This window comes from Coffea eugenioides, chromosome 6 (assembly GCF_003713205.1).
Source record: "Coffea eugenioides isolate CCC68of chromosome 6, Ceug_1.0, whole genome shotgun sequence".
Classification (NCBI taxonomy): domain Eukaryota; kingdom Viridiplantae; phylum Streptophyta; class Magnoliopsida; order Gentianales; family Rubiaceae; genus Coffea; species Coffea eugenioides.
In genome coordinates, this window is record NC_040040.1 from 4,955,994 (window position 1) to 4,968,647 (window position 12,654).

Below are 12,654 nucleotides of genomic sequence, written 5' to 3' on the forward strand. Positions count from 1 at the left end.
CCTCCAGACTCCACTGCTACTGCTACAACTGTAGATTGTGGAAAAATCCGAATGGCAGATGCTTTTGTGGAAAAGAATGCCCTAATAAATGTCGCAATGCCCCATCGAGAATGGAGACTTTTAAGGCCCTTCTATTTCTATTTCTTCTTTGTTGGAATAATTATTTTTAGTCACTCTCAACTTTGAGACTAATTGACCCCTAAATGGGTATGCTTTCGAAATGCGAATCGGTTGTAGTTGCTATGTTTGGATTGGGATTCTTCGCAAAAAAAAAAAAAAATTTACTTTTTTTGTGGACCAACTTTTTATTTCATATGTATCAAATCATTACTACTGTATAGTATTTTTTTACAAAAACTTCTGAAAATAGCAATTCAGGCCGACCGCGGGAGTTGGTTGGATGTCTCAATGGGCAATGTTTCTGTGGGATTCATTTCGATGGATCAAAACTGGAGCGTACTTAACCGGAAGAGGCTCTTTCTTTTGCAAATGTTAAAGAGTAATCATAGACCCTTTATTGAAATTTCGCCGCATCCCCAAAAATTAGAAATCAAATAGTAAATCCGGACGTTTAAAAGGCGCATTACGCTTCAGTGTTTTCACTAATCTTAGAAGTAGCCCACTTTCTGTCGGCCCATGGTCGGTCCCCTTCGTGTATAAGCCTGGGCTAATCCATGTTGTTGGAAACTAATCTACAGATAGTTTAATGTCGTTTTGACTCCCAACCAAAGAAACCAGTGAATGGAATAGAAAAGATGAATGGTTGACGAGCGTTACCAGGTGCCCTGCACGCACAAACAAATAAAGAAAGGAAAAAAAAAGGGGGGAGAGGTGAAGAACCCATTTTTTCCACTTGTTTTGATTTATTTCTCTTTCAAATTTTTTATCATAATTATTATTATTTTTCTGGTCTACCCCCGGTCCCCCATGCTTCTGTGTTAACATGAACAGTTGAACACGAGAATTTTAGGCACTTTACTCTGGTAATGGCACTCTATTTTCTTCATATGCTTTTTTTTTCCCAAAATATATACATATATATATATATGAAAAGATGAAATAAAATTAATTACAAATGGAGTGCCAATAGTGATGCCATTTGCATCGAATTTGTGATGGCAAAAAGATTTTCGTGTTTCTTGTCCTGCTTCCCAAGTGCAACTGAACTTTGAAGAGGGCAGCCTACGATGCATCATCACTTGAAAAGGATGGAGAAAAGAACAAGCGGGTTGGTGTTTTGTGGCAAGAAATATCCCTCCAATATCTAGAGCAACAATTGTCTGTTCCCACTAATACATATTCCTTTGCCTTTTGCTATCATGCAAGAGAAGAATACCTCTAAAGAGAAAAAAGCTTTGGAAGGGATTTTGTTAATTAATCCATTTTTCAAGGCTCACTAGCTAAAGCGACGCCCGTCTAAAATGGCCCGGATTTGATTATTCAAAATCGATATCATATGAGCGGAAAAGGCAGCCTCTTTTCAAAACAACTTAAATAAAAGCTTTTATTAGCTTTCTAACATATCATGATTAAGCTTTCTTAGGGTGACAACTCAGTCCCCGTATGACGATAAGACAACTTTGAATCACAATCAGCTAATTACGTACAAAAAGCATGGCCTGGTTGTCAACCTCTATCCCAGCCGGCTGCGGCTGCGGCTGCCTCGTCGTGTCTTCCGGCCACCCATCAAACTTTTCTTGACTATGGTTCCCTTCCCAAACCCCACTCACTCTCCTTAGCGCACCAACGCTCTCTCTGTCTTTCTCCTTTTCCTTGTCAATTGGTGGCAACGGTCGAGGGAAGGCGCATAGGTTTGGACAGATTCCTAGGTTTAGTAGATGATTTCTTATTCCTGTAATCGCCATAAAGCAATCCTTTCGTAAGATTAAATTATAATGCACTAGGCTAGGTCATAAAATAATTTAGCTGGATCGGTCCTACACCAAAAGTTTCTTGTTCTTTTTTTGCTCATAAAATAATGGGAGGTTCCAAAAATGGACGAGCTTTATGTGAAAAGGATGAGCATGGTTCAGTTTCGCCATTATCTCTAAAGGGAATAAAGTTTAAATTGCAGTTTGAAGTTCCCCGTGACCAAATAATTTTGTGGGGCCTCATCTAGTCCCCTTTGTTCCCCCTCTTGAGTTCGAATGGTATGCGGGATATGGTGGCCAGCCAATTGACAAACAAGTCTTCAACTTTCCCTACTATTTGGAAAAAAAAAAAATTTTTTTGTGAAAATTGCTTGGGAAAATAGTCGCTTCCTCTCTCCCTCTCTCTCTCTATGTGTATATATATATATATATTATTTTCTGCTATGTGGCATTAATTCTCTCTTTTTTTTTTTTGGTCTTCTCGAGATAAATTCAAAAGCAAATTCTATACGGAAGAAGAGATGTAATGAGGAGACTAACTTTTGGTCCAAATGCTTTCCTACTCCTTCATCTCTTTGTAGTGATCAATTTCTTCTTTTGCACTGCTTGATGTAATTACATTCAAGGTTTCTACCTCATACAACGTGTAGTAGTATAAGCTTTACACGTTTCAGATAATGCTTGCTTTAGTAAAATAACTGCACGACAGCCTCACATTCTCAAAATTTTTCTCATCTAAGTCACGGTAACACCTGTGAATGGTCCAGCGGTAGCGCCTCTCACCGGTGACCCTTGAAGTCCCAAGTTCGAGTTTCCGCTCTGCTGGATTCCTCCACGCACTTATCGTGTTCGGGTCGGATTGGAGTGTCTGGCCCGGGCTGCAGGGTATTAGTCGGGCCCCGTAAAAATTGATCCGGACACCCCTGTATCGACAAAAAAAATAATAATAATAAGTCACGGTAACACACAGTCATTCATGATGGCCCTTATTGATCAGACACTCTAGTACTAGCCAAGCAGCTCTCTTTATGTTTCATTGCCGACCCATACATCATATTCACTAAAGAACTTATCGAATATCGACAAAGCAATGGTCCGTTTTTAGATCCCATGATCACATCCATAAAATTCTAGACCAATTATAATTTCCAACACAGAAATCCAGAGATGAGGGGCTTGGAAACCATGGCCCCCAAAGCTTCTCATAATTCCTCAACACTTGGACATTTTTGTAAGTTGACACATTTTAGCTATGTTTGTTGTTGGCTTATGAAGAATGAGCCTTTTTTTTTTGTTTTTTTTTCATCCAAATAATTATCTCTTTCTGCTGGTTCCAGAAAAAACTAATAAATAAGTGCATGCCATTTAGAATATTGAAAGCGATGTTTAAGCTTTTATAATGTGTGTGCAGTGCAAGTTTAATAAAAGACAACGCTACTGTATGATCCTCTTGCTTACACGCGAATACCTGCATTTAGTTCTGGTCGACATTAAATTTGTTCAAAAAACAAACACTTCACTTGAAAAGATTGAAATTTGAAATATGAATACGTTAACTTATTGAATTTTTTAAATATTGAAATCTTAACATTTGATTGTATTCTACATCAAGTGATAAGTTGAACAAATGAGCAACTTCTCATCTATATTTTGGAGTAAGTTTTGTCTAGATAATTCAAAGACACTTAATTAACTTAAACGTTCTATTTTTTATTATCAAACATATCTGTAACACGTTAAGGCGTGAACCCATTAAATTTAAGTGTTGAATTAAATTATCAAATAAAATCTAAGAGTAGCAGTTTATTTTATCCGTGTGGTGCTGGGGGTGATGACTAAGAGGAGTTTAAAGGATAATCTAAGGTAATTTCATTTGAAATTTCAAAAAAAAAAAAAAATGGAAACCGCTCCATTGTAATGTAAAATAACACAAAACCTTTGTCAATTTTTCAATGCTTTATAATATACTCCTATCAAAACTTGTTTGCGATAGTAGATTATTTGGGATAATTTTTTGAAAAATAAATACTGTCACGCATGTCTGATGTAATAAATTGTTTGAAAAAATAAAACATAATTGATAATGCAAATAAATAAATTTTAGTAAATAATTCACTATCCAAACAAACTCTTAATTTCAACTACTTTTCCTCCCAATGGAACTGGTATGGTTTATGTTTCAATGTAGGAGCAAACAATTAGCAATTGAGACTTTAGAGGACAACGTAGAACACGACGTAGGACAACTTTAATTAGGACTCTGACTAGGAAGGAGTCTTTAATTTTTATTTTTTTCATTAATGGCAAACAGGAGTCCTTTTCTTTTGGTAGAAATGATGCAATACTAAATTACTAAATAGAGTAGCAAAATACAGAGTTAGGAGTCAATTAAGTACAGTCGTCCTAGGAATAGCTAATCCCCTAGTATCTATCACCTAAGAGTAAATGGTAAACTCAGGAGGGGCCAGTATTAGACGTCAAGACCACCGCGTCCGAATTCTCTTTTCCTGATTGATGATACGAAGGAAACTCAACCGGGTATTGAATGTAGATTATATGTTTATATGTATAGCTTCATTTTTTTTTATTTTAAAAAGAAAAGCTTTTGTTTTTAAAATTGCCATTTAGTAGATAAAACATATTATTATTTTTCTTAACACCATTTACCCCAACAACAAGAGAAAAGAAAATTTCTGCGGACGTGAGGTAAAATCGGACATAACGTTGGGCTTTTGGTCGAAAGATCTAAGGAAGCAGGGTCGTACCCCCGTGAATTTGTGTCTTGTCTTAACGTATGGCGAAGTAGTGATGAGACTGAGTTCGGCGAGCCGGTCGTCCGTCCGTCCATCCGTCCGTCCGTCCGTCCGTCAGTCTCCTCATCTCAAATACTGTTATGACTTATGATTATCTACGCCTGCGATGGCCAACGCCAGCTAACGTGGGTTGGCCCCACTTTCCTATTATGTTAAGGCAAAGATTCTTTTGTCTCCTCTTTAAACCCTTCGGTTTGTTGTTAAAATTCTTAGGTAATATTCCTCTTCATTAAACTCTTCTCCTTAAATTACACGAGCGATCTCCCTTTCCCCAGTCCCAGACTTAAATAGCTGAACTATGGTAGAGGGACCACTTTCATGGTAGTCTTTTTGTTTGCTTTTTACCCCTATGCGATTTCTAAGGCTCCATGACGAATAGCTTCACATGATATGATTAGTAGTAGTATTCCATAACGTTGTGTCCCCTCTTTCCCCAAACTCTCTCTCTCTCTCTCTTGTTGGTAAGAAAAAATGTTTAAATGGGTTCGCATTTCATCACTACTGTGGATTACGGCATCCTCTCCATGTTACAGATCGCTTATAGAAACTCTTACAAATCACCTGACAATACAACCTTTACATCAACAGTGACGTTCCAACACATAATCTTATCAATTGACCAAACTTGTGTCTGATTCCATCCTCACAGGATGAATCATATTAATGTCTATTATCTCCCACTGCTACCACTACTACTCTTTCTATTTTCATTAGTAACTTCATTCAATTAAAATCTCTAACATCCGTGACAAGGACAATTATGAAGCCATGCATTATACGGCCTAGAAAGGATTAGTCTTAAATTTAATGTCAAAACCCAAATTAAGATGGTATGTCTGTGGTACAGTGGGGATTTTCTTTTGAGTGGTTCAGAGTGACAATGAAAAATCGTTGGGCATATTGGGTATCTTTGTTTGGCAACTAAGAATCAATAAATAGTATGAACATGTGGAAACGTCACTAAGATCAGACAGAGTGACTGCATGCATGCATGCATGCATGCAAATTGCAATGAAAGAGAGAGAGAGAGAGAGAGCGGATAGTGGTGGGGTGTGTGTGTGCATCGACGAAGGCAGCACCTGATCAGCGTCAATTTTGGTCCACTCGTGCACCAGTTCGTCTGTACGTGCATGGATCATGGATGGAACGTTCTGCTGCTCCCCTGTTCCTCTGACTTTTTTTTCCCCCCATTTTCTCTTCCCTTCGTTTGCAAGCCATCAGAGATCTTTTATCAGTGTTCTGACTCCTTTTCTCTCCTAACAACTCCTCCGACGCCCCTCCTCCACACGATTTATTCATTACTCACGTATTCACTTTCACACACTCCATCACTCACATTGACACAGACAAACACACACACGGACGCACGCACAGTACTATGGCTGAGGGTTGAGGAAGGAGGGGCTCCTCCTCTCTTCTATAATTTCTTCTGTGCTATGTTGTTCTCCAGACACAAACTGAGTCCAGGGACAGCGGTGATTCTTTTGGATGCTAAGGGGCGGTTTGGATTCTTGTGGCCAGTTTGGCCTCACAACTTAAATTCTTCTTCTTTAGATGAGGAGTGGGTTGGACGTACGATTGTGTTGTGGGTATGTGAAGTGAATAGATTGGAAGGGCGATCCATCCCCTGCTAGTCCTTAACGTGTGCAATCATTTCTAGACCACGACGAAGAACAGTACCCCTTGGAGGATGGCTGGCTAATTTTTTTGAGGAAAAATGTAAATGGCACTCCTGCGTTTGTTAATTAATAACACTAGTCTAAAAACTTGCGCTATCCACGGCCATAAGGAATGTTATGAGAAAAGATTAAAATAACTATAGGAACACATAACGCAAAGAAATTTCGTAATAAACAATACCTTAATCTATGAAATATCAAACAAGTTTAGCTATCATCTACTTTGTACAAACATGCATTAGAAAAAATAAACATGTCATGTTGAATTGTAATAGATCTAAAACCAAATTATATTTGTTAAATGCCAATTCATTTTTCAATCATCATGTAACATTCAGAAAATTTAAAAAGTGTTTACCAAAATTTTAAATTGATTTCTCAATCATCATATCCATTTTATTTGTCGTGAAATCCAAACAATATCAGATTCTTTCAAGAAGAATTAAAAATATCTATTTTATGTAATTTTAATTTTTAAATTTCAAAATCTATAGTTGTTTATTTGGCCTAAAAATATTAAGTAGTACATGATTCTAGAATTTTCGACATGGCCTCGTATTTTCTAAACCAAGAATCTAATGCTCAAAATATATGCAACTTAAGTAGTAGAACATTGGTGAATATAGATTAGTAAACTTCTTATTCAAGATATAGAGTAAAATGAAAAATAGAAGTATGGACAATGCATGGAAAATGGATAAATGTATTTTTATATTTTAATTTTCATAAAAACAACTTATGCTATCAATGCACTATAATGTATAAAAATTGAATTTATCACAAACAAATTACATGCATAAACTTCAAATTTGCTGCAAATTCTTAAGAAAAAGTATTTTTTATAGTTTTGTATTGGAATTTCACTTGACACGAGAATAACAATGACATTATTCTTTTAGTGCAAAACTTTTTTTTGTTTTGCTGTTCTTTGTCACAAATAAGCTTTTTAGATAAAATAATAAAAGGGTCATTCCATTTTTTGTGCAACCAAATTTATACCATTAGTTGACTACATTTTTATATTTTTATTTTGGATGGGAATTGCATATTTTATTTCGGATAGCAAATTCAAAAATTGTATAATTGTTGTTTCATTTACCAAATTTATTAGTAGTTTTAACCTAATAATTGGATAAGTTGTTTTCAACCACAATAATTTAGATAGTTGTTGCATTTTTTATTTTTATTATTTCATATATTTAAACAGTTGTTGTCTTTTGATTGTATATTTGTATTTTTTTATTTTTGGGTTTCATGTTTTTGGAAAAAAATGATTGCATGAAGAATTCACAGATGAATAGAGATAGATGACAATATGTAAAACCTTTTCTGGGCATCTATATATATATATATATGAAATTTCTTAATTTAATTATTCTTTTTCTTTTTCCTAGGTGGCATGCTTAATTAAAAAGAATTGATGGGTCATTTGAATACTTCGATTTTACCCATCTTCATATCCAACTCTTCTTTAAATAATTGTTCTCATAATTTCTCTCTTTTTCAATAACTTAATCCTTTTAATAAATTTAAATATTTTTATTATGGTTTTCCTCTATCTTCTAACAAACTTTATTTTTATTTATAAATTTATTTAAATTATTATATCTATTTAAATATAGATAAAATATTTTTTTTTGCATTTTTGTTATTTAGTTAATATGAACATACAATTTTAAGTTTTAATCATATAAAAATTTAATAATTAATTCAAAGATTAATATATTACTTGATCAATTAGATACATTAATTTTTAAAAAATATATAATAATATTATTTTATTTTTTCAATTATTCATACCTGCATAAATTTACAATGAATACTAATAAAAAAGAAGCTATGCTAATGTACGAGTTAAATACTTGTTTGTCTGGAGAATCTGGTAATCACGAAACATAAATAATACATGTAGAAACCAAAGGATAAAACATAACCCAAAAACATGCGGGTCAGAAAGCTCTTTTGCCCTCTCAAATGTTAAAGTCATGTGTACCATCAAGTTGTTAGAATTTGAAATAATTTAAATTTTAAAATAATGAGAGTATAGTCTACAATCAAGATTTTGAAATCAACCAATTACATTTTAAGAATTAAAATAAATAAAAAATTATAAAAAGATATCGAGAATTTGGAGATTTACGAACTCTTCTAACTAAACTTCTACATTTATACAGATATAGATATAGATTATTCTATTTCCTTTGTTGACTTTGAAAAGTACATAAACTTGTTTTTTAGGTGAAACTAAAACTAAATAATGATATCCTCATCATTCATTAACTTTACAGCCTCATTCTTTTACAACTTCCAAGAGATCCACCCATCTTCTTAGCAAACAGGGTTTGTTTGGATTGCGATTTATTTGCCAAAATATATTTGTTTACATCATCATTATAATTTTCAACACACCTTTTTATCTTCCCAATTACCTTTTTATCTCACATACATCACATCACAAAAAGTGCTACAGTAAAAATATCTCTAATAATTCACAATCCAAACAAACTTTTTTTGTTAACAATGATTAACACAATAAAATAACAATTAAAAAAAATAAGGAGTCATTAAAATACAAGTTTTTTTTTGTCAACAACGATTAACATAAAAAATTAACAATTAACCAAAAAAAGAAAAGAGGAGTCATGAACAAATAAGTTTGACAAAGATAACCCAATCCTTCAGTTTCTTTCTGTGGTTTCATCTTTTCTAAATTACACTGGATGAAATAAGTTTGTTTAACAAGATGGGGTGCATCAATTGGTTTAAATTTCATGACTAACTCAAAACAAGAGCAGCATTATTATTAGCAGATCCGTGTGAGAGTACATTCATATTAGAGCTGTGAACCTAAGAAAATATCAAGCAAATTGGTTAAACATGCTAGGAGTGAAAGTACGATTACGACTACTCCTCTCAGTTGTATGTCTTGAATTGAGATTAATCTTTCGTTTTATTAGTGTAAATAGATAGAGGAATAGATACATGTAAATATGAGGTCAACCATCTGTGTACAAACATATTCTTTCTTGATCTGAATGAAAGGTATTACAATTTTGCTAAAAAAATAAAGTACGATCACTAAATGATATCAAGCAAATTCTAGAAAATTGGATTTGTAGAAAAGTCGAATCAATTAAGATAAAAAAAAAACTGCCATGAAAGTTCATATTGGATAACTTTTTTTTTACCTTTGGAATCAAGACTAAATTATCTCCAAAAGCATTAGGCCTTGTTTGGAAAGTCCTTTTTATTTAACAGATAAGTTTTATATATTTTTATGAACATATTTTTCAATCACTCTTGTTATATCACGTACGCCAAACTGATACAACGTATTTTTTTTATTGATAAAAATTTCAAAAAACAGTAATCCAAATGAGGTCTATTTGGACATGGACGAGACCGTACCGCAAATTGAGAAAAAAAAGAAAACAAGTCGTAAACGTACGTACTGAAGTCGTATTAAATGGAAAAGGCAGTATGTAAAACATTTGACAGTGGCGTCAGGGTGTTCCTTGTAATCAATCACATGGACTGACACTCTGACGACTGTCGTTCTTCTTTCCATACTTAGTACTGCCACTACACAACCTTCAGGAATACGTACGTCCTATTTGTCCACTATTGACTTGACTTCAATTTTCTGTCGTACATTCTTACTGTTTAACCACGTCTAATCACGTACGTAAACAAATATTAACTGTCCATATGTAATCCTAGCTTAACTTTTTCAGAATTCACTTTGGTTTCGCCTCTATAGCTTTTTAAATTGTATGTTTTCCTCTGAGGTAGAACTGTTTTCTTGGTTATTTTGTGATCCCAATTAATACAAGGCGGGAGAGGGGGAGAAAGAAAGAGAGAGATCATATACTTCAAAACTTGTTGATTATTTCTCCATATATAGGGAAACCATCGTACAACTCAGGCATGGGAAATAAAAATATACCCCTCCATCTTTGCAATCGGTATTTGTTTATTGATAGAGATTTTCAAACAACAAGTGAAAAACATCTCTCCTCAATTTACTTAGTGTTAGGTTCATGAGTAAAATGTTGTGTCCCACATTGGTCTAAGAGATGGAGACAGAGCGATTAATATGTAAGTATGGGTTCAAAACCTAACAGTTTAAGCTTTTGGGTCAGAGTTGGGTTCCTGATTTACATATTGAACTCTTTAGTGGACTTTCTCGAGGTGTTTCTCCCTAACAAACTAGTATCAGAGATTCAGGTTGTGAGACTGGTTACTCATGGGCAAGTGGACTCTTTTCGGAGTTGGACCGGTGAAAATTCTCTTCTTGATGGTGGATCGAAGTGCTAAGTTTGGTTGGTGTTGGACCAAGTGTACCATGGGTTTGGCAGGGGATCCGGTTGATGTTAGACTAAGGAGTCAAGGGTTGGCAAGGGTCCAAAATGTAATTTGGATGTTGAAGAAGAGTGAGTCCATGTTTGGGAGAAAAGGTGACCTTGGTGATAAAGGTGGACTTACATTGAGTATTAAAGTGGGCTCGAAAAAAGGGCTTGTAAATTTGAGTTTAATGTGGGGGTTACTCATGAAGGGGAAGATTTGTTAGATTCATGAGTAAAGGGTTGTGTCCCATATTGGTCCAAGAGATGGAGTAAGGGCTCAAAACCTAACAGGTTAAGCTTTTGGGTCAGAATTGGGTTCCTGACTTATATATTGGGCTCTTTAGTGGACTCTCTCGAGATGTTTCTCCCTAACAAACTGGTATCAGAGGTTCAGGTTGTGAGACTAGTTACTCATGGGCAAGTGGACTCTTTTCGGAGTTGGACCGGTGAAAATTCTCTTTTTGATGGTGGACCGAAGTGCCAAGAAGTTTGGTTGGTGTTGGACCAAGTGTACCATGGGTTTGGCAGGGAGTCCGGTTGATGTTAGACTAAGGAGTCAAGGGTTGGCAAGGATCCAAAATGTAATTTGGATGTTGAAGAAGAGTGGGTCCATGTTTGGGAGAAGAGGTGACCTTGATGATAAAGGTGGGCTTGCATTGAGTATTAAAGTGGGCTCGAAAAAAGGACTTGTAAATTTGAGTTTAATGTGGGAGTTACTCATGAAAGGGAAGATTTGTTAGGTTCATGAGTAAAGGGTTGTGTCTCACATTGGTTCGAGAGATGGAGACAGAGCGATTAATATGTAAGTAAGGGCCCAAAACCTAACAGTTTAAACTTTTGGATCAAAGTTGGGTTCCTGACTTACATATTGGGATTTTTAGTGGACTCTCTCGAGGCGTTTCTCCCTAACACTTAGCATCTCAATGATGAACTGAATAATGTTTAGAACTGATGCCGCTATAACTACAAGAAAATTCTCATTTAGTGGCGCATTCAAAAATAAAACTGTATCGATAGTTTGGTCATTGGTGGCATTTTTTGGTTTAATGTATTCCCACAGCATTCAAGCTCTAGCAGCCATGGGGCCTAGTAGCTACGATGGTATTTATCCGCACTCCTCAGCCTCAGCCTTTTTTTTTTCCCCTTCTATCAGTAAGGGAAAAATAAATAAATTACATATTGTAACTCCTAATGAAGGATTCCTTGACTTAATATTGTAGATAAGCTTTGGTGCATTTAATTATTCTCTTGCGGCTTTTAAATGAACAATGAGCACATGCATATCGATCAGCTTTTCACAAGCGTTTCTTGTTAACACCTTACCAATAGCCCCCAAAAAAAAAAAATTTATACACAAATGAGAGTCAGCATTTTTTTTTTTTCAATTCATTCAACAGTTAATGAGTTCAAGTACTTGGAAATTGCATATTAGATGGATGCTTGTCTGATAATGAGGATAGCTAACAAGTTCAAATTGGGTTCATTTAATTTGACTGGAGGCAAGACAAAAATTACACAGATCACTCTTCCTGTGGACTGGAGTTGTGTTGTGTTTCTCTGCATTTTCTACCATAAATCTATATTTGAACTGGAACTCTCTTTTCTTTTTTTGACCGATAAATGGACGTGAACTTTCAGTGAAAATATTCATATGCAACTAAAAATCTCTATTATCAACACCTAGCTTTCTAACGGGGACATTAGTAAGGTTAATATGAGACCTGTAGTTTGACTTTCAATTCTTTCCTTTTATTTTTTCCTCCCTTTAAGGCTTGGAATCTTCCTCAACTCCTTTTTTTTTTTTTAAACAAAAAAGAAGAAGAAGCTAATTTAGACACAATTTCAACAAAACTAGTCGTGGTACTGGACTTATTGCGCTCTAGCATGGAAAAAATGCTACATTGATTGTGAACAAAAATAAATTGTATTATAAGTACCTTGAAGA